The sequence below is a fragment of the Mesoplodon bidens genome (genome assembly GCF_964165515.1).
Source record: "Mesoplodon bidens genome assembly, chromosome: 9".
Classification (NCBI taxonomy): domain Eukaryota; kingdom Metazoa; phylum Chordata; class Mammalia; order Artiodactyla; family Ziphiidae; genus Mesoplodon; species Mesoplodon bidens.
In genome coordinates, this window is record NC_138166.1 from 83,998,685 (window position 1) to 84,022,485 (window position 23,801).

The window sequence follows — 23,801 nt, forward strand, 5'->3', positions numbered from 1 at the left end:
TAGTTGCGGCAAGCTGGGGCTACTCTTCGTTGCGGTGCACGGGCTTCTTATTGCGGTGGCTTCTGTTGCGGAGCCTGGGCTCTAGGTGTGTGAGCTTCAGTAGTTGTAGTGCGCGAGCTCAGTAGTTGTGGCTCCGCGACATGTGGGATCTTCCTGGACCAGGGCTCAAACCCATGTCCCCTGCATTGGCGGGCAGATTCTTAATCATTGCGCCACCAGGGAAGTCCCTCAGTTGTATTTTTTACCCTGTTTACTTTTACATCCAAGTACCATTTTATACTTCAGAGCTTTTCAAATAAATACTATACATTAATCTACTTTGAGTACCAGGGCCTCCCTCCCCTATGGATTACAAAACAACTTCTGAAAAGATGGAAAAGGGGTATTGAGTTATACCCATGTATACAAGTAAGCCTGAAAAACTAAGGTGAAGTAATTGGCTAGTTTCTGGCTGGTAGATACACTCTTCTCCTTCCTTACTGCATCCAGATTTTGGGGTGGGGTGAGTGGCAAAAGTCATTTTTTTCCAAAAAAGAGAATAATAACTAATACTTCCAGACATTTATCCTATAGATATTCTCACATATGTATGAAATACCATATAAAGATGAATATTCATTGTAGTATTATCATGGTGATATGCAAATAGGAAAAGGTAGGAAATTATCTAAATGTCCATTGGTAGGGGACTGGTAAATAAATATTGGTACACTTATAGAATAGAATAATGTTCAGGAGTTTTTTGAGTGAGGCAGCTCTATAAATACTGATATGGAACAATCTTCAAGGTAATGTTGGCAGGGGAAGGTTTATGTACGACATGCTACATTTTTTTTTTTTTTTTTTTTTGGCCGCACTGTGCAGCATGCGGGATCTTAGTTCCTCGACCAGGGATTGAACCCACACCCCCTGCAATGGAAGCAGGGCTTCCTAACTGCTGCACCGCCAAGGAAAAAATAACTGCATCAATGCTACTATTTTGTGTAGACATGCTACTATTTGTGTAGAAAAAGAAACAAAAATACACACAGGGACTTCCCTGGTGATGCAGTGGTTAAGAATCCACCTGCCAATGCAGGGGACATAGGTTCGAGCCCTGGTCTGGGAAGATCCCACATGCCACAGAGCAGCTAAGTCCGTGTGCCAGAACTGCTGAGCCTGCGCTCTAGAGCCCGCGAGCCACACTACTGAGCCTGCGTGCCACATCTACTGAAGCCCACGTGCCTAGAGCCAGTGCTCCGCAACAAGAGAAGCCACCGCAACGAGAAGCCTGCACAGCGCAAGGAAGAGTAGACCCCGCTCGCCGCAGCTAGAGATAAGCCCACGTGCAGCAACGGAGACCCAATGCAGCCAAAATAAATAAATAAATAAATTAATTAAAAATACTCACACAAACATATATGTACCTAGATTTACATCTTAGCTCTGCCTCTTATAAGTGTAATAAGTGTAATCTTGAGTCAGTTACTTAACCTATTTGCTTATATGCAAAAGATGGCTCTAAAAGAATGTGCAAGTAGGAGAATTTCCCTCTAGAGTGGATAATCTGGTGCTAAAGGAAAGGGACAGAAAGAGAGACTTACTTTTCACAATATAATCTTTATGTCTCTTGAAGTTTGTGCCATGAACCTTTGTTACCTAGTGAAAAACAAATGAACAAATCAAAAAATAAAATCTAGATTTTAAAAAACCTATCTTTCGGACTGTCCTGAGGATTAAATGAGTCATGTATATAATCTCTTGCAGTGCTGCTTGGCATATAGTAAATGTATATACAATAAATGATAGACTTTGTTCTTGTTTTTTTCCCTCCAGTTCCATAATTACTGTTTGGAGGATTTATTGTCTTCACCTAGGCCTAAGTGAATTCAGATTGTCAATCTGAATAGATCTGTGAACTCTTTGAAATTGTATACCAAATTTTGTGTAAGCAGACACCAAACACTGTAGATTCTAGAGAGAGGGTATGTGACTTTCATCATATTTTCTAAGGAGGGTCTCATGGCCCTAAAAAAATTAAGACACGTGATCTAAGCCATTTTGCTATTTTATGTTTCCTTCCACCAGAAAATACTCTGCTGTCAGTTTTCTCTTTATAACTAGTATCTTTTTTGTTGTTGTTGCTATTAAAAACATGAAGGCATAAAGCACCGTGACAGTTTGGAGACTTACAGAGTTATGTATAACTTATTATTTCTTCAAGTCCCAAATCTAATATTATTTCCTCAGTGAAGCCTTCACAGATCTCACAGGTGTTGAGCTGTGTTCCTGCAGCTCTTTGGTTGTTATTGTAATCTCTCTTGCTACTGAACTTTAGGCCTTCCAAGGTAGAGGCCGTATATTTTCAATAAATATATATTGAATGCCTGTATGTATCAGATATTATGCTAGGTGAACAATACAGATAAGGTCCCTGCCCTCTTAAAGCTTAAATTCCAGAATGGGGAGGAGAAAAAAAAAGTAATTTCAGATAGTGATAACTGAAGAAAATAAAATAAGGTAGTGGTTCAGAGTGATGGGGGCAGGGCCAGATAGGATGATCAGGGAAGGCCTTGAAGAGGTGACATTTGAGCTGAGACCTAAAGGATGAACTTGGATTGTGTATAAAATGTTTTATACAACTCCACGCACTTACAATCTTGATTGTGTTCTTTGTCATTTTCTTCAGGTTACCTTAGAATGGTAATTGCTAATTGAATTTAGTTTGCACACACATTCTGTATTTATTTGTGTTCAGCTATAGTTCTTCTGCTTTCCCTTTCTTTCCTTAAGAGTGAGCTCTTGAGCTGACTTTTTTGAATCTAGGAAGAACTTTATTCTTTGTCTGTCTGTGTTTTAACTTGATACCCAGGATTTTATAAACAGAGTACCACCATCCCTAGACATTCCTCCTTGGGTGTATGTGCTGTGTATTACTTCATTTCACTCCCTCAGTAATACGTTTGAAACAAGTCTCATTGTAAGTACTAGGGATATGTTAGTCACCATAATAGATGATCTGGGAGTTCTAAACAGTAGTCAGTTTAGAGATTTCCCAAATATTTTGACAAAAGTAAAAATTTTTACCATAGAGAATCTAGTCCTCCCAAAGTTAGGTTGCACCTGGAAAAATGTCATGCACTCTTTTTGCCCTGTGTTGGGTAGCACAATGATGACCTTCAAATCACTCTTCTTTTGAGAGCTAACATGGTCTTGTTATCCCACAATCAGAATATCCTTGATGGTCATTTTCCTACATTGGGCTGGTAGGCTTCTGTTATCACACAGGTGACATCCCTTCATCCCATGTTTTTAATACTTTTACACCTGGAGATCTTCACCTTTCTCTAAGCTCTTCTACCTAGCTTCTTAAGCCTGGACTTTTCCTACCATCTATCTAGCTCTTTGGTTTTCTCCCTCTCCTTCAATTCAACAACATGAGTGTGGACCCAGCTTATCCCCAAAGCCTGTGTGGCCCCGAAGCATCCAATTCTAGGGAATCTTCACCAATGCCTGAGATTTATGGGCCTGAAGAAAATTATGTGTCCTTGCAAATGTCATCTGCTGAGACCCACGACATGGAGACTGGACAGTCCTGATTCTTCCACAAGCCCCAGAGTAAAACTACTGGCCATGGCTGCAGACAAGAGCAAAGAGAAGAAGGAAGAGAAGGTCCTGGTCAAGAAGCAGAAGACCAGAACCGTGTTCTCTCAGACGCAGCTGTGTGTGCTCAATGACAGATTTCAGAGGCAGAAATACCTCAGCCTCCAGCAAATGCAAGAACTTTCCAACATCCTGAACCTTAGCTACAAACAGGTTAAGACCTGGTTCCAGAACCAGAGAATGAAATGTAAGAGGTGGCAGAAAAACAACTGGCCGAGGAAGAGCAACACTGTGACTCAGGGCCCAGCAACTACAGAATACCCGGGCTTCTATTCCTCCCACCAAGAATGCCTGGTGAACTCTTCCGGAAACCTGCCCATGTGGAGTAACCAGACCTGGAATAACCCAACTTGGAGCAACCAGAGCTGGAACAGTCAGTCCTGGAGCAACCAGAGCTGGAACAGCCAGTCCTGGAGCAACCAGAGCTGGAACAGTCAGACCTGGAACAGTCAGACCTGGTGCCCCCAAGCCTGGAATAACCAGACTTGGAACAATCAATTCAACAACTATGTTGAGGAATTCTGCAGCCCCAGATCCAGTTCCAGCAAAATTCTCCTGTCAGTGATTTGGAGGCCACCTTGGAAACTGCTGGGGAAAGCTATAACATAATACAGCAAACTGCTAAGTATTTAAATTCCCAACAGCAAATCATGGATTTATTCCCCAATAACTCTCTGAACATACAGCCTGAAGATTTGTAACGATGGTTGTATTATTCAGTCTCAATTTGAGCCGTGACTGTATTACTTCCCTAGAATTTTTCTTTTACAATTACGTCTCTCTCTGCCTTGATAAGCTGCTTTTCATTGTGCCTTTTGTGTCAGTTTGGGGGTGTATGATTGGTGTCTAATCAAAGAGGTTTCAGAAGCATTGGCTTCTACGGACAACATGATAAAAGATGACTGGCGGCTATAGATAACTAGGTTATAATACTATTTTTTGGATATCTTTAGGATCTAGAACCTAACCTCAAGAATAGAGAGCAAAAGTACAAAGATGTGTGATGAAGGATTATTCATATTTTCTGGGATAGGGAGGCTTTACTTGTTAAGAACCTCAGTTGTTAAGGTGAAGGGTTAAGCTACAATGTGCTTCATTGATTTCCTCTACTCCTTTTTGCTATTTTACTACAACCCCTAATTTTTTCCACCACTCTAGTATTTGTAGAAAGATGTCTTGATTTGTCCACATCATAATACTACCAGTTGGCTGGTTCGTTTATAAGTACCAATAAATTAAAAAATTACCCATTTTACATTTAAAAAAAAAAGAATATCCTTGATAATTTTGATGACTACCTTAAGAAAATGGCCCTCTGTTGCACTGGTTAGTCAGAGAGGTAGGTTTCAGTTTCTTGAATTAAAGGGCCTCATTGAATGGGTGGGTCAGAGTATATTTTCCTATAAAAAGACTAAGTTCCCTGGATTCTACACTGAACTGTGGGACAAGTAGATAAGTAGTTGAGTAGAGTTGTTGACTATCAGAATTTAGAACCAGTTTTCTCCTAAGATTACTTTGTTGCATAAATCCCTTAGCAAGGATCTCTTTATGAATGCCCATGCCTCTATGTTCTTGACAAAAAAAGAGAGAAAAAAAAAAAGCAGAACAGCTCAGAATCAGGTATCAATCATTGGATCTCTGGGCTTTCAGATTGCACTGGCTGCCCTGTTTCCTGATAGGTTTGGGATTTCCACCATGAAGGTCACGTAGATTTTTTTCTTTCTCTCCTTGTCAGGTACCTATCTGAATTAGAATTAAAGGAGAGTCTTATTATTTTTAGAAGAACAGCAGGCCCCATTACTGTCTACTAATTATTTCAACAAAATTTATAACTCCTGAGTAGACTCTACCTCTAATCCTAAAGGTTTGTCTTTCTGTTTTATTCAGTTTTTCATTTGTGGTTTTTCTGGAAGAGTTTGATGCCAAAATATTGGCTCTCTGTACACCGATGCTAAAATGAGATACAGAGACAGAGTTTTGGAAGAGAAAGGAAGAGTAGCTTTATTCTTTGCCAGACAAAGAAGAAACAGTGCAGGCTAATGCCCTAAGAACTGTGCCCCTCTCCCTGGGAAATAGGGAGAGGTCTTATAGACAGGGCTCATGGTCATGGGTAGGTGATAAGGATCAAGGCAGTAATGGGCTTGCATTCTTCTGATGGATTGGTGGTAAGGTAGGTAGGAGTCAGCATCATCAACCTTCAGGTTCCAACTGGTCTGGGGTCTAGGTGCTTGTGGGCAGCATACCATCATTAATTGTTAATCATCAACTTCTCCCACCTGGAGGGGGTTTCAGTATCTTCAAAACAGCTCAAAAATATCTTTGTGTGTATCCATTGATGGGGAACCAGGACCTTGCCCCAAGGCTGCACTATTGTTTCTCTTGACAGTTTGTTTCTCCATTGTCTTGCATCCCCCTCCCTTCCCTAATTAACAACTGCTTGAATCTGCCCGTTGGAAGTTGGGGAAGGTCATGGAAGCTAAATGAAGGCTATTTCCTGTGATCAAAGAAATGGGGGACACAGAAAGACTTTGTGCCCAGGAGCCCCACAGAGCCCTGCTCAGTATCAATCTCCCCTTTTCTTTGAAACTCCCCAATCTTGAGGAGAACAGGTGTTGGACAAGGAAGGAATAATCATTTTGGATAGGGATGTTAATCATAAACTCAGCAGAGGAGCTGGGTTTTAAGGGGACTCAGTTTTAATCCCCACTTCAGTTTTATCTTTCCCAAGATCTTTTAGGGAACGGAGCGATAAACATGCTAACTACTTCCTGCTGAGATGGGGCATGGCCCTGCCTAAATTTGGGGGAATAGATAATAAATTAGAAATATTTGAGTTCCAAGTCCTGGATTCGAGTCTTACATGATTAAGATTTCAATCCCTTGTTCTACCATTTTGGTGCAGCAAAACCAGTTAGAGATAAGAGGAGTGATAACTAGAACTTTAGTAGAAAGGATAGATCTCATTTCCTTAGGAATTCAGGAGCATAAGTCTGAAGCCCAGTCTAGAACCAGCACTTCAGAGAGACTTAATCTTAGCCAGTTGTTTTCAAACCATTCCCTGTATGGGGAAAACCCATCAAGGCAATCCTGAAGACCCAGAAATAGGAAGCTGACCACATATCTAGCAGTTAGAATTATTGAAAGAATCAGCATATGAATCTATAGGTAGAAGGTATGAGAAAGAAGAAAACAGAACTTTCATTACACTTGTTGGAACAAATACTTAAAGTTTCCCAAAGGGTGAGATGTCTGCTTCTCAGGAGTACACTTACTGGCTGTAGGCAGGCTTGGCTGGTCAGTCTCTGGTAATCTTCTTACTCTGGTATGACGTACCCACGGTTATACTCCATCCAGTTTTAGAGAGGTGTGAATAGTAAGAAGAGCTTCAGAGGATCCCTTCCATTTTTCTTCAAGCTGTTGCTCAGGTCATTGCTCTTTTTCACACTTTCAGCAGCACCTGGTCTCCTGCTTTGAAGGGATGTAAGGTAGCTTCCAGGTGAGGGGGAGACCTGTGGAACACAAACTCACACGTAGCGGTTCAGAATTGTCCAGTCTGTTGAACATACTGTTTAATTTTTACCTCCTGTGTTAGAAATGTTCTTCTTTTTACTCTTAGGAGCTAAGAGTGGTCTCCTGTGTATAATTTCATAAGGGCTCAATCCTAGCCCGCTTCCAGGGGCCACCAGTATACAGAGGAGAGCAACTGGAAAGACCTTGTCCCATTTTAGATGAGTTTTTTTCATAGCTTGGCGAGAGTTTTCTTAATAATGTCCTAAAGAAGGGTTTTTGTCACTTCTGATGCTTTTTCCATTTTGGCTGGAAAGGCCTCTATTCAACCTTGATCCAGGTGTAATCCTCTCAAGTCTTTAGCCAAAATCTCGTTGAAGAATATAGGGGAATTTTTAAATCCTCGTGGAGTCTGACATAGCTCAGAAAATTCAAGTTTGCAGCAATACAGGAATGAATGCATCTGAAATCACATCCACCTAGTTTTACCACCATTACTCCATTTTGACTTTCAAATGCATTTCCCTCCTCAATGTTAAAGCAGATGTCACTGTTAATGATTTCACTGCTTTTCTAGTATGGGAAAATGCAAGAATTTGAGCTCATAAAATCTTCTCCTGAAAGAATCTAACTCTCTGAAGGCCTGTTCTGTCAATTTTTCCCAGAGCACAGAGTGCCTCGTTCCTTATCTCCACCCTGAACTCCTTTCAGAGGGTGCTGAAAGTCAGCAGCTGTAGCAGCACATGATTTAATCTTTGTAGAGGTAGATGGCAAGTGCCAGTTTCCAGTCTGCAGGGCCCCTTCATGGTCATAAATTCGACCATGGTTTGGGGGCATTTCATGACCACTTTGTCCCACAGTACTAGGAATGCTCATTCCCAGGTGTGGCAAAGATTTTGCTGATAGACCACTCAATGTGCTATTACTGGACTAGGCCTTGTGAGTAGCAAAAAGTCTCTGGACCACCTGTCTTACTAGTCTCTTGTGGTCCAGGAAAATATTCTCTCTTGTTGCTTCTTCCCATATCTAGAGTTACGCTATTACAATCATTGCTCTTATATGGAACTATATATCATCATTTTCTCAGAGGCTCAGTCACACATTGGTAATGTAAGAAACAACAATTTTGTAAAACAGGTGAAATACAACTAAAATAGCTAGCAGTATTAGTAAAGTCATAAGTAAGAAGCCAAGAACTTCCATTAGGTGTGGCCCAGTATGTCCAGGTTGTCTGACTTAGTGTGTTCTGTACCAATCCTTATCTTTAAGGGAAGTTATATGTTGGCACTGTCCATAAGGCACCCAGCTTAATTTCCTAATGTTGCTAGACTGATTATCCTTAATATGATTTAATTGTTCTCAACATAGAGGGGCATTTAAATTTAAATTACCATAGTTTGGTGTTAACTACATAAATCTATCCCATAATTGTGGGAGGTTTTATTCCTTGGCTGAAATTTTGCTTGTTGCTCTGAACTTGAGTAATAGAGGAAAATTCATATTTATGGCCAGGGTCAGAGCAGGCATTATTACTTGGCCAGGTGAGGGTATTCCATCTAGTAATATCAATAGTGGCCTGAACATGACTATAATTTTTCTTTTAAAATAAATTTCCTGGGACTTCCCTGGTGGCACAGTGGTTAAGAATCTGCCTGCCAATACAGGGGACACGGGTTCAATCCCTGGTCCGGGAAGATTCCACATGCGACGGAGCAACTAAGCCTGTGTGCCACAACTATTGAGCCTGCACTCTAGAGCCCATGAGCCACAGCTACTGAGCCGGCATGCCACATCTACTGAAGCCTGCGTACCTAGAGCCTGTGCTCCGCAACAAGAGAAGCCCCTGCAATGAGAAGCCCGTGCACTACAACAAAGAGTAGCCCCCGCTCACCACAACTAGAGAAAGCCCGCGCGCAGCAATGAAGACCCAACGCAGCCAAAAATAAAAATTAATTAATTAATTAATTTTTAAAAAGAAACAAAAATAAATAAACAAATTTCCTAAGAGCCAACCAATTAGAGCCTTGGAGTGGAGGAATCCATCCCAGTAACCCAGAAGTACTAGACACAGGTAATTGGCCACAAAATCAACAATTGGATTGATTTTTCAAACTAGCATAGGATCATGCCTATGACAGAAAAACATTTGATTCATATGCAGAGGTCCAAGAAGTCAAGAAAACATTATAAATGATCATACGAGTCAGGTTGAGAATCTTAGGCAAGCTGTCTACTCCTGATGTCGTCTTCTAGCCCTGGTATAAGTGTAGTTTCTCCTCTGTTTGAGCATTGTTTTAAGGTGATTTTGAGGTCAGCTGTCCTCTCTATAGGCCAGTCCAGTGCAGGGACTGAGCAGGGCCCTTTGTGAGTGGAAATTAATCCAAGAGTCAATTCCTTTCAGTTTCACTGTGCATGAGCTAGTTAAGAGTACCTGATAAGGGTCCTTCCGTCCAGGTTTGAGATAGTCCTTTAAATTATGTCTTTTCCAGTACGCATAATCCTCTGATTGCAGGTCTTGGGGTATCTGATCTTCATCCAAAGGTAAATTACTGAGATAAGCTGCAGTAACAAACTTAGAAAGTGTCCTTTAATAATTCAATTAAAGTTTACATTAATACAACATAACAGCAAGGAACTATCTGGGAGGTGAGTCTTAGTAAATACAGACCTCCATTATCAAAACTGGGATTTAACATTCATTGAAACGTCTTTTTCTCTCTAAAATTACCCTCATTTCTACCAAATATAACCAAATTAAGACTAATTTGTTTGCAAAATAAGTCTGGTCTCAAACACTTGGCCTGATTTACATCAGTGGTTCCCGGCCTTTTTGGCACCAGGGACCGGTTTCGTGGAAGACAATTTTTCCATGGACCAGGGAGGCAGGGGGAGGGTTTCAGGATAACTCAGGTGCATTACATTTATTGTGCACTTTATTTCTATTATTATTACATTATAATATATAATGAAATAATTACACAACTCACCATAATGCTAACAGGCGGAGCTCAGGTGGTAAGGCGAGCGATGGGGAGAGGCTGTAAATACAGATGGAGCTTCGCTTGCTTGCCCGCCACTCACCTCCTGCTGTGCAGCCTGGTTCTTAACAGGCCACGGACCAGTACCTGTCTGTGGCCCAGGGGTTGGGGACCCCTGCTTTACATGATCTACTTAGTGCCACTTATTTTTGTGCTTTTTCTTGGTGATTTCACTGTTTAAAATGTCCCCCAAATGTAGTGCTAAAGTGCTGTCTAGTGTTCCTAAGCACAAAAAAGGCTGTGATGTGTTTTATAGAGAAAAATGTGCATTAGATAAGCTTCATGCAGCCATGAGTTATAGTGCTGTTGGCTGTGAGTTCAGTGTTAATGAATCAACAACATATGTTAAGTAAGGTGTCTTTAAACAGAAACATATAAAGCAAGGTTATCTGTTGATCATTCAAAAATGTGATCAGAGACTCATAGGAGCCTAACCCTGTATTTCCCATAGGACCAATGCTTCAGTGTTGGCTAATTCAGTGTTTGTCGTGACTTTATTAGAATATAACTACTGTGAATCGTGAGAATCTACTGTATTTTATATATTCTTTACTTCAACGACATTAAAGTATCTTACAGACATTAGCTCAGTCATCAACACAACTTTCAAAAACTGACTGCTAGACAGTAATTTATTTGTTATATGGAGGATGGTGGGGGGCAATCCACATAGTAGGTTTTCTTTAATGTTCAGATCCTAGGACAATTTTTGCTTCTTATAAGGAATCTCTTAAATATATTATATCCTGACCCTGGATGTAAAAAGATCTGTTTCCTAATCATAATTATGCTTGATTGATTTTGCTTTGAAACTCATCAGAATATTCCCTATTTGGCTTTCATGGGAAAAAGTGAAAAGATGAAAGAATTTTGGAAAGCAATTAGAACTTTTTGTCAGTAAATTGTCAGGTAGGGAAAAATAATCATAGTGGTTATTATCACAAACATAAAAGCGGTAATGATGTAAGTTGCTGAGTGCATAGAATTTGAATGTACTATGTTGAACATGGCTCCTCATATACATATATATTATAGGAACATCTCTCTCCTTCAACTCTGGATTCAGATCTTTGTCTAGATCTTGCTAGTTCTTCCTTTATGTAATTTCTCAAATTTTTCCTTTCTTTTTCATTCATGTAATAGTAATCTGGAAATACAGACTTTAACCATCTTCAAGTTGACCTTAAAGTTGCTCTCATTTCTTTCAGCCACATTCTCCCTTGAATGCATCTTACTTTAGCATATTTTTATCATATCATTCTGCAGAGATATTACTGCCCTACTTAGAAACTTTCAGTGGCTGCTAGTTGTCTGTTTTTTTCTTTTTTAAAATTTCCAAATGTAGATTTTCAGTGGATTTATTTATTTATTTTGATAAATTTATTTACTTTATTTTTCGCTCTGTTGGGTCTTTGTGGCTGTACACGGGCTTTCTCTACTTGTGGCGCTTCTCATTGCGTTGTCTTCTCTTACTGAGGAGCATGGGCTCTAGGTGCACGGGCTGCAGTAGTTGTGGCTCACGGGCTCTAGAGCGCAGGCTCAGTAGTTGTGGCGACACGCCTAGTTGCTCCGCGGCATGTGGGATCTTCACGGACCAGGGCTCAAACCTGTGTCCCCTGCATTGGCAGGCGGACTCAACCACTGCACCACCAGGGAAGCCCTATTTTATTTATTTTAAAATATTTATTTATTTTATTTATTTGTCTTTCTTATTTATTTTGTTTTGGCTGCAGCACACAGGATCTTTGTTGAGGCAGGCGGGATCTTTTTCATTACAGCGTTCAGTCTGCTCGGGTTTCTCTGTAGTTGCAGTGTGGCGCATGGGCTTCTCTCTAGTTGTGGCATGTGGGTTTTCTCTCTCTAGTTGTGGCGCGCAGGCTCCAGGGTACATGGGCTCTGTAGTTTGTGGCACCTGGGCTCTCTCGTTGAGGCGCACGAGCTCAGTTGCCCCGCAGCGTGTGGGATCTTAGTTCCCTGACCAGGGATCGAACCCACGTCCCCTGCATTGAAGGTGGATTCTTTACCACTGGACCACCAGGGAAGTCCCAAGTTGTCTGTTTTTAAATTACTATAAACCAATTGTCTCTTAATGCTTTTCAGTTCTCCTACAGCTGTTCCTCCCCATCTACCTTTTTTTTTTTTTTAATTTTGGCCGTGCTGTGCAGCTTGCAGGATCTTAGTTCCCCAAACCCGGGCCATGGCAGTGAAAGCATGGAATCCAAACCACTAGACCACTAGGGAACTACCCCCCCAACACCTCCCTTAATTGATGTTATGTCATGACTCATTGTTGGGGGGCAGGAACCTCTTAGATGTGAATTCCCTCATCTTATTACCATCATCTGTAAATTTGCTACATCTATTCTTCTTTTTTCTTTCTATAACAGAGGAAGAAGTACTTGTGCCCTGGATCCCATTCTCTCTTTTCTTCTGAGACTTTCTTCTTGATTTACCCCTAAGGTTGTTAAACTTGGCAAAAACAACAACACATTGCACAGTTAAGTTTGAAATTCAGATAACCACAAATAGGTTTTAGTATAAGCATGTCCCATGCAATATTTGGGACACATTTATGCTGAAAAATTATTTGTTGTTTATCTGAAATTCAAATATAACTGGATGTCTTGAATTTTATCTGGCAACCCTATTTACCCCTCTCTTTACTTTATTTACACTTCTAAACGCACACACATTCATACACACACACAGACGCACACATTTTTATCCTCTCCCTCTGTTGGGTCATTCCTTTCAGAGTTCAGTCAAGCTTTAGTAAACACCTTGTGAACCAAAGCACACACAGACACACACACACACAAAACTTCCTTTGACTTGTAATCCCTCTTTAGTTATTAATGTACCTCTGCTCTGCTTCACAGCCCAGTTTTTCAAAAGACTTGTCTATTCAAACCATCTCTCCTTCTTAACCTCCCAGTCATTCTTCAGTTTTCCCTAATCCTGCTTTCACCACCATTACTCCCTCAAGTCATCAAAACCTCCATGTTGCCAAGTCCTACAGACTATTTTCAGCTGTCATCTTGTTAAACTTCTCAGCAAGTATTGGAAATACCTGACCATACTTTCCTTCTTCAAAGAATCTCCTTTCTTGATTTCAGTGACACCATTCTCTTTGGATTTTTCCTCTTACTTTTCTAGTGGCTGCTTCTTAAATTTCAGTTGCTGGCTTTTCTTCTTCTATCCTGTATGGTAGATAATGGATCAGGGCTCAGACTTGAATTCTGTTTGTTTGTTTGCTTTTTTCTCCTCTCTAGGCAATTTTTATCCATTCCCATGGTTTTATATATCTGTCTATACATGGGATTTAAATTATAGAAACGGAAGAAATCATAACTCCCAATTTTATATTTCCAGCCTAGGCTTTGCTCTGAGCTCCAGACTCTGTATTCAAACTTAACATGGCCAAAATTAAAGTCTTGATATTCTTCCCACATCTATTTTTCCCCTATTCTTCCACATTTTAACAATGGCATCCCTATTTAACCAGTTGCTTGAGCCAGAAACCTGTTGGTTATTCTTGACATCTTCCTTACCTTTCACATTGTCTGCTACCAAGTCCAGTTGAGTCAACCACCAACCTATATGTCTTAAATCCATTCACTGCTGTCATCATCATCCAGGCTACCATCATCTTTCATATGTTTTAATGACCTTCTAACTATTCTTCTCATTTCCATTCATGTTCATTTAGTTTTTCTCTTTTTACACAGCCATGGTGATCTTTTAAAAACATAAATCCCTAGTAGCCTCCTATCATTCTTAGAATACAAGTAAAACTTTTCTGTGACCTGCAAACCCTACGTCGCCAGTCAGTCCCTGCCTACCTCTCCAGTCACATCTTAACACTGTCTCTCACTGACAGTGTTCTTATACAAAATAAGGATTTGGTAAAAATGGAATCTTATTCCCAAGCACTTTTTAAAATGTTAGTCATTGTAATGTGCAGAATTTAAAAAGTTATGAAAATATTGCTAGCCAAACTGAGCATTCATGGGTAGTTAGTTGAAAATGAGATATTTAAGACCAAACAGCTTATCTCTCCCTCTCCCCCTTAAAATTTCAGAGCCTTCAAGTATTAATTTTCTATGGCTTAAATATAATACAAATGTATTTAATTATAATTCTAGAAGTCAGAAGTCCAAAATGGGTCTCAGTGGACTAAAATCAAAATGTCAACAGGGCTATATTCCATCTAGAGGCTCTAGAGGAGAATCTACTTCCTTGCGTTTTCCAGCTTCTAGAAGCAGCCAGGATTCCTTGGCTTGTGGCCCCTTCCTCCATTCTCAAAGCCAGCATTATAGCATCTTTAAATATCTCTCTGGCTCTCATTCTTCTGCCTCCCTCTTCCTTGGCTTGTGGCCCCTTCCTCCATTCTCAAAGCCAGCATTATAGCATCTTTAAATATCTCTCTGGCTCTCATTCTTCTGCCTCCCTCTTCCAAGTATAAGGAACCTTTTGATTATATTGGGCCCACTTGGATAATTCAGGATAATCTCCCTATCTCAAGGTCAATGAATTAGCAACCTTACTTCCATCTGCAGCCTCACCCATGCTATGTATTCACAGGTTTTGGAGATTAGGATGTGGACATCTTGGGGGGGGCATTATTCTGTCTACCACACATTTCTTTTCTTTATTTCTATTTTTATAAGAGTAATACATCTTCATTCCAGAAAAATTAGAAAATGAGCAGCAATTCAGGAGCCATTTAGGCCCTGTTGATCTCTTAATGGAAATAGAGCCACTTGGTTCATGTTAAGACGAGAGGGTCTCCAAACACTTAAGGCACTTAAAGCACCCAAAAAAATCTATTAAAAGTCACAAACAAAAATATATCACTTTCCAAATAAAATCAGTGGGGAAAAGGCATACTGTAAGACTTTGGATAAGTAATATTTCTAGTTCTTTACTTCTTTATCCTTAAAATAAGGAACTTGAATTAGCTGATCTTTAAAATTGTTTAAACTTTATTACCATATAAAGTTGGTATCTCCATTCTATTAAAAAGTAACCAAAAGAGATGAGCAGATAACATCACAAGAAAAGATATCTGTAACTATGTGGGGTGATAGGTGTTAACTAAATTTGCAATGGCAATCACTTTGCAATATATACATATATCAAAACATTATGTTGGGACTTCCCTGGTGGCTCAGTGGTTAAGAATCTGCCTGCCAATGCAGGGGACACGGGTTCGAGCCCTTGTCTGAACATCCCACATGCTGCGGAGCAGCTAAGCCTGGGCGCCACAGCTACTGAGCCTGCGCTCTAGAGCCAGCAAGCCTCAACTACTGAGCCCGCATGCCACAACTACTGAAGCCTGTGTGCCTGGCGTCCATGCTCTGCAACAAGAGAAGCCACCGCAATGAGAAGCCCGAGCACCACAAGGAAGGGTAACCCCTGCTCGCCACAACTAGAGAAAGCCCCCGCGCAGCAACGAAGACCCAATGTAGCCAAAAATAAATTAAATAAACAAATAAAACTTTTTAAAAGTTTTTTTAAAAACCCCCAAAACAAAATAAAACATTACGTTGTATACCTTATACTAATACAATATTGTATGTCAATTATATCTCAGTAAAACTGGTGTGGAGACTAAAAATTTAATCAGAAAAGATGAGCAGATGTTTTGTTTTGTTTTAAATCCGATTAATGCATAGCTTTATTTCAGGATTAGTCAACTACTATTGCCAAGGTCATGAAAGACTGAGGAATTATCATAGATTGGAGGAGACTAAGGAGACATGACAACTGAATGTAATGTGGGATCCTGGGTTGGGTCCTAGAACTAAAAAAGGACATTTGGAGAAACTTTTGAATTCCAAATAAAGTCTGTAATTTAGTTAATAGGATTGTTACCAACATTATTAGTTTTGATAATTCCCTCATTTACAAGTTGTTAACATTAGAGGATCTTGGGTGAAGTGTATATGGGAGCTCTCTGCACTATTTTTACAAATTTCTTTCTAAGTCTATAATTATTTCAAAACAAAGATAAAAAAAAAACAGAGTGGAAGCCACAGAGTGGAAGATGTTTGCAAAAGACTCATAATCAGAATCTGTAAATGACTTAAACAGATTAATGAGGGAAAGACTGACAACCTGAAAGAAAAATAGGCAGAATACTTGAAAGGGCACTTCACATAAGAGGATATCCAAATGGCCAATAAGCATAAAAATATTCTTGGCAGTGCACAAGAGTTCCAACTTCTCCAAGTTGGAACCCTTGTGCATTGCTGATGGAATGTAAAATGGTGTGGCTTCTGTAGAAAATAGTATGGTAGATACTCAAAAAATTAAACAGGGGACTTAACCACTTGCAGTGGTTAAGAATCTGCCTTCCAATGCAGGGGATGTAGGTTCAATCCCTGGTTGGGGAACTAAGATCCCATATACCACAGGGCAACTAAGCCCACGCACCACAACTACTGAGCTCAAGCGCTCTGGAGCCCATGCGCCACAACTAGAGAGAAGCCCAAGTGCCACAAAAAAGAGCAAAGAAAGATCCTGCATGCCGCAACGAAGATCCTGTGTGCCACAATGAAGACCAGACGCAGCCAAATAAATAGATAGATAAATAAATAAATAAATAAATAAATAAAATATATATATATATATATTAAGCAGAAATTACCATATGATCCATCAATTGCACTTCTGGGTATATACCCAAAAGAATTGAAAGTAGGACATCGAACAGATATTTGTACACCTATGTTTGTAGCAGCACTATTCACAATAACCAAAAGGTGGAAACAACCCAAATGTCCATTGATGGAAGAATAATAGATAAACAAAATGTACTGTATGCATACAATGGAATATTATTGAGCCCTAAAAAGGAATGAAATTCTGATACATGCTATAATATGGATAGACCTTAAAAACATACTAAGTGAAATAAACCAGACAAAAGGACAAATATTGTATGATTCCACTTATATGAGGTACCTAGTCAAATTCAAAGAGAAAGAAAGTAAAATAGTGGTTACCAGGGGCTGGGGAGAAAGGGAATGAGGAGTTATTGTTTAATGGGTATAAAGTTTCAGTTTGGGATAATGAAAGAGTCCCAGGGATGGATGGTGGTGATGGTTGCACAACAATGCAATTATTGCCACTGAATTTTACACTTTAAAATGGCAAATCTTATATTTTTTCACACACACACACACACACACACAGTTACAGGCCAATATTCCTGATCAACATAGATGCAAAAATCCTCAACAACCTCAACAAAATATTAGCAAGCCAAATTTAACGATACATAAAAAGGATCGGGCTTCCCTGGTGGCGCAGTGGTTGGGAGTCCGCCTGCCGATGCAGGGGACACGGGTTCGTGCCCCGGTCCGGGAGGATCCCACATGCCGCGGAGCGGCTGGGCCCGTGAGCCATGGCCGCTGAGCCTGCGCGTCCGGAGCCTGTGCTCTGCAGCGGGAGAGGCCACAGCAGTGAGAGGCCCGCGTACCGCAAAAAAAAAAAAAAAAAAAAAAAAGTAAAAAGGATCATATACCATGATCAGGTGGGATTTATTCCAGAGAGGCAAGAATGGTTCAGTATCTGAAAATCAATCAATGTGATTAACAAAATGAAGGCTAAATATCATGCGATCATCTAAGTAGATGCAGAAAAAGCATTTGGCAGGATTCAACATCCATTCGTGGTAAAAAAAAAAAAAAAAAAAAAAACCTCAACGAAGTGGCTATAGAGGAAATGTACCTCTACAAAATAAAGACCATAAAAAAATGTGCTCAGGTTGTGGTCATGATGGTAGTTGTGGTGGTGAGATGCAGATTAAAATCACAATGTGACACCATTACCTGGAATGCCTAAAATGTAAAAAGACCGACAATACTAAGCACTAGCAAGGATATGAAGCAACTGGAACATTGATATCCTGCTGGTAGGAGTATAAAATGGTACCAACACTTTGGAAAATTGCTTGACATTATCTACCTAGCCGAACATATGCATACCCTATAACCCAGCAATTCTACTCTTACGTACCTATATCCTACAGAAATATTTTCATATGGGTACCACATGACATACACAAGAACATACATAGCCACGTTATTATTTAAGGCCCCCAAACTGAAACCAACTTTCAACAGGAGAATGGATTCAATAAATTATGAATAGTCATGCAATGGGGTACTTTCAGGCAATACAAATAAATGAACTACTGCTAAATCAACGAACTTGGATAACTCTTAGAAACATTGAGCAGGAAAAAAGCAGGCTCTTAAGAATGCATCTTTTATGGTATTTACATCAGGTTTAAATATAGGCAAAACTGATAAATAGTGATAGGAACCAGAGATTACCTTTAAGGAGGAGTGAAGGTAATGACTGAGAGGGGACATGAGGGAAGACTCTAGGGTGCTGGTGAAGTTCTATTTCCTTATCTGGGTAGTGGTTACATAGCTGTGTTGACTTTTGAAATTTTATCGAACTGTAACTTTCTGACTTATGTACTTTTTCTATAGATACGTTATGCCTCAATTTAAAGTTCATTATAAAAAATAATGTAGTGAGAAGTCTACATTCCACATTTATTTAATGGCATTATGCTTCATTATTTCATCCTGCATCCTTCCTACCCTTCCCCTACTTCCCACTCTGTGATAAAATTGAGGGCCCTGAATGCAAATGCTTGTCCGCTCTTACTCTAGTTGTTTTCATGTTTAAGAAGAAGCTTTCAAGTTTAAGCTTGATCTCTTTTTGAGGACAGTTTTAGCTAGAGGTGCTAACTATGCAGCAAATTGAACTCTGACCTAAGTGGAGCTCTATTAGCTGTGTCAGGGAGATTGAGGATTCAAGTCCACATTCCACTCCCAGATTCTAGAGGACTTAACAGGGAGTGGGAAAGGTGGGTTGGTGCCTGCTTTAGTGTACTATAGTCTCTGTATTGCTTAATTGTAACAGTGACTGGGTTAGTCAGTGGCAAGGAGGTACATTTAGGGATACTAGGCATAATTTTGTTATGATGCAGTTTCTTTTTATGGTTTTGTCAATACTTACTCATACCTGAGTCCCTTTTCTTTCCTTTTACCCTTCAGGTGCCTGTGGTATATTTTATTCATTTGGGGCTTTACTCTGAGCTAGCTGTTCTTTGATTTAGTCATTTTAAAAAAATTCAGTACATATCCATTGTTTGTTTGCTATGTGCTTGGAATACAGGAATGAGACATAATATCTGCCCTCAAATTTCTTGCAGTTCTGCTGTGTAAACAGATAAATGTTCAATTATACTATCGGCACTGATATGTGCTATAATAGAGATCAGTCTTGGTGATTATTCAGTAAATCATAGAATTGATTCTTTTTTTTTTTTTTTTTTTTTTTGGCCTCCCCATGCGGCTTGTGGGATCTTAGTTCCCCGACCAGGGATTGAACCCCGGCCCTCAGCAGTGAGAGCACAGAGTCCTAACCCCTGGACTGCCAGGGAATTCAGGAGATACACGGAGGCTGTCATGAAGGGTCTTGTGTGTCATGCTGAGGAGTTTGGATTTTATTTCGAAGACAATGGGGAGCTATTGAGGCATTATGAACAAGGAAGTGATGTGTAAAATAATTGTGCCAATGATAATCACATATAAATAAGTTAATTTAATGAACTGAAGTAGGGTATTACAGGGATGGAGTTACCTAGGCCCTGTTAAAGTGTAGTCTCAGCAGTATTGCCATCATCTGAGAGCTGATAGAAATGTAGAATCTTGGGACCTATTCCAGACTTACTAAATCAGAATCAGAATTTTAACAAGATCTCCAAATAATTTGTAGACACATTCAAGTTTAAGAAGCACTGATTTAGATGGATAGGATGATGGTCAGGCTTTAGACAGCTGGTGTGAAGACGATAGGACAGATTGCAAGAGATAATGTGGAGAACATATTCTTCCTCCCATTTGGAATACTCTTCTCATTCCCCCTCCCCACCAAATGCACACCAGGTACCCCCTATTCACCCATTATCTTTCAGCTTACCTTGGAGCTTCTCTGATGTGACACTCCCAGTACACATGATTGGTACCCTTGCCATATACTCCCATAGCAGCCTGTACTTACCTTATCATTTTTCACACTTTATTTTTAGTAATTATTGAATTGCCTCTCTCTCTCCTGCACCATGAATGCAGGGACTATCTTCCTTTGCTGCCTGGCATATGATAGGCACCCAATAAATATTTGTGGTTCAATTGAATGAATTCACCATGTATAAGAAGAAAAGATGAATTTGGGTGTGTTGGGAGATGTACATGATATATATATTAATAATAATAGTAAATGTTAAATAGCACTGATAAGTTGCAGGCACTGTTCTAAGCGCTTTATGTATGTTAATTTATTTTATCTTCTCAGCAATCCTATAAGGTAGATATTCTTAATGTCTCCATTTTAAAGATGAGAAAACTGAGGCACAAGGAGGATAAGTAATTTGTCTAAGGTTACACAGTTGGTAAGTGATGAATCAAGATTCAAACCCACCTGGTACTGCTCTGCTATGTCTAGTTTTGGACAAAATAGTTCCCTGGCACTGTGCTAAGTGCTTTCTATGTATTAAATGTATTTTTTAATCTTTATAACATCAATCTGAGGAGGGTTTTATTATCCTGTTTTACAGATGAGGAAGCAAAGGCTCAAAAAAGTTATATAGGTTACCAAAAGATACACAGCTAGTAAGTAATGGAGCTAGCCTTAAACCCAAGCCTATCCAACTCTTAAAGCCTGTAGTCTTTACCAGTAATGATGATGCCTCCATGTGGAATATAAAATACCTGTGGGATGAAAGTCTTAAGATCACTGAGGAACTGAGAGATAGGATGCCTAACATTTAAGTTGGTGGGCAGGAGACGGTAGTAGGACTTAACTCTGGTTGCTCAGGTAGCGTGGGCATTTCAAGTTTGAAAGGGCAAAGGAGATTTAAAGCCTCGCAATTTCAGCCAACCTCATAATTGACCAGATGGAACTCTGAACTCTGCTGGTTAGAAACCTTAGCCTCTACAATTAGCTGTAACTTAGGTGACTAAGGAGTAGTTATTGCTTTCTCTTATGGCCTCAGAGAAACCAGACGGATTAGAAATACCAAATGTCAGAACTGGAAGGAACCAGTTCTAACCTTCCACAGCGCCCTCTTACTCACCTCCCCCTTATTTTATAATAAGGAAACTCAAGAAGGGAGTACTTAGGTGACTTGCCAAAGTCTAATAAAACCATTAGGGACAAGCCAGGAATAGAGGACAGGGTCACATTCTTATATTCTTTGCCCTGTGCCTTATGACTCTCTAGGCTCCAGATTTATTGCCTCCTGTTTAAAACTTTTCTGCCATTGTAGTTACTTCTTCATCACATTGTAATTACTCCTTGTTCTTTTTGACTTTGGCCCCTGGAAATATTAACTTCTTGTCCTTTCCCCTCCAGCCCCAAGCATATATTCACTCCGGCAAGTCATCTGGCTTGCCCTCATTAATTTAATGATGATACTAGTATCAAATCACCACTGGTAGGAACACCACTGGCACATAGAACGTAAAGTCCATCTTCTTCTTGGAGTGAAAATGAGATTCTTTTGAGCTATTCACATACTTGGTCAATTTTTGTAAAGCTTGAAGGCTGCAGGAGCAGATGCAGTTTGTGTATCCTTTTGAAGTTGCAAACTCCTAAATGTTCAGGGTGATTATTATAGATAATCATACGCAGGGGTCTCACTCCTGCTCCTGCTATAGGTGTATCTTCTAAGGCACATTATGGTAAAATTAAATTAGAATGAAAACAACTTTATAACTAGTACTTACACCTATACCCTGTGCCTTGTGCAGTCCCACTCAGTTAATAGACCTTCAGTTCTCAATTGTAATAGCTACTGTTTTATTTTTGTTTCAGAGTCATTACAGAAAGGTATAATAAGGCTTCAGTTTTCAAATAAAGTCTATTTTAGCTAAAACCTATTCTAAAAAAAGTCACAACTAAAATGACATTTAGTTTAGCTAAAGTGATATATTTTACTTGTGCTTATTCTTTTATTCCCAACCCTGTCTTCTTTAAAAGTTATCTTCTTCCATGTTTTAGCAATACCATGAGGGCAGTCACCTTCCATTTATTTATTTATTTACTGAAGTATAGTTGATTTACAATGTTGTGTTAGTTTCTGGTGTACAGAAAAGTGATTCAGTTACACACATATATACATATTCTTTTTCATATTCTTTTCCATTATGGTTTATTACAGGATATTGAATATAGTTCCCTGTGCTATACAGCAGGACCTTGTTGTTTATCTATTTTATATATAGTAGTTCGTATCTGCTAATCCCAAACCCCTAATTTATCCCTCCCTCTCCCCATTTATTTAATAACAGACTATGCAGAAAACATCAACAGGAGTACCAAGAATCTAGTACTTTGCTGATCACTGACATATTTTAAGGGTTGGGCTCTACTCTAGCAGTGAAATAGTGCTTTGGCCTTGATTTGTTTCTAAAAGCTTCATTATGATGCAGATCATAATAGATTACAATTGATGCAGATCAAGCAATGGAAAGCAGATTGTATATTCTTGCAGAGATAATATTATAATTAAGGGTTAAAACCCTACTAAGGACTCACCACAAATAAGTCATAGCTTTGGTCAGTAGTGTATAACTAAGCCCCTAAAGTGATAAAATAGTGTTCCAAATCCTATAAAAATGGACATAAATGTATTTAACACATTGGTTATGCAAGTTGCCCCAGAGTACTATAAGGTATATGTACAGCATACAAAATTTGACAATTTCTTTAAGCCCTTACCATATGTCGGACACTATAGGCAAATCAAAGCTGGCTAAGCCCCCGAAGAGCCTGAACTAATGAGGGACAGCACATATACCAGTAACTGTAATATGAGGAAAGGTGAAAATAGTGATGTGACCAAGGAACAGTATTAGAGAAAAGGGAGCTTCCTTTGATTTTTAGGTTAGATTCCATGGCAGAACAATCATTTGAGCCGAACCTCGAAGAATTTGTTTTTCGTCTTTGGGGTGTTTGTTTTGTTTGTTTGTTTGTTTTTGGCCATGGTGTGTGGCATGTGGGGTCTTAGTTCCCCAACCAGGGATTGGACCTGGGCCCCCTGCAGTGGAAGCACAGAGTCCTAACCACTGGACCTTCAGGGAATTCCTTGAAGTATCTAAATATGTGAAGATGATGGAAGTGAAGGCAGAATGAATGCATTTCAATCTGAGAAAATGGCATGAGCAAAGGCATTGAGGTGGGAAAGGAGATGGCATAACAATGACACAAGTAAGAGCTACCATTTATTAAGTACTCAGTGTATGCAAACTTTTACAATCCTTGCATCAATCCTGTGAGATGGCTATTATTATTTTCACTGTACAGATTAGAAAACTGGATGGTTGGAAAGATTAATTACATGGCAGCCAGGATACGAACCCAGGTCTGTTTAACTCCAAAACCAGAGCTCATAGATGCTCTGCTGTACAGTCTTCACATTCAGGAAGTAACAGGTAATACAGCTTACCTGGGGATACAGAATATATAGGGATAAGTAGTGGAAGATCCTATTGGAAAGGATTTATAGAGGGTTTTTAGGAGGCA

The 23,801-nt window shown here is 39.6% G+C and overlaps 1 protein-coding gene and 1 pseudogene across 7 annotated transcripts in view; both read left to right on the top strand.

Annotated features, from left to right (window-relative positions):
* AHCYL2 (adenosylhomocysteinase like 2) overlaps nt 1-23,801 on the top strand; it is a 179,601-nt gene that overhangs the window by 89,208 nt on the left and 66,592 nt on the right. The gene's annotated exons all lie outside the window — the stretch shown is intronic.
* On the top strand, nt 3,274-4,343 carry LOC308622777 (homeobox protein NANOG-like; annotated as a pseudogene). Its single transcript has one exon. The product of its transcript is annotated as a homeobox protein NANOG-like (transcript).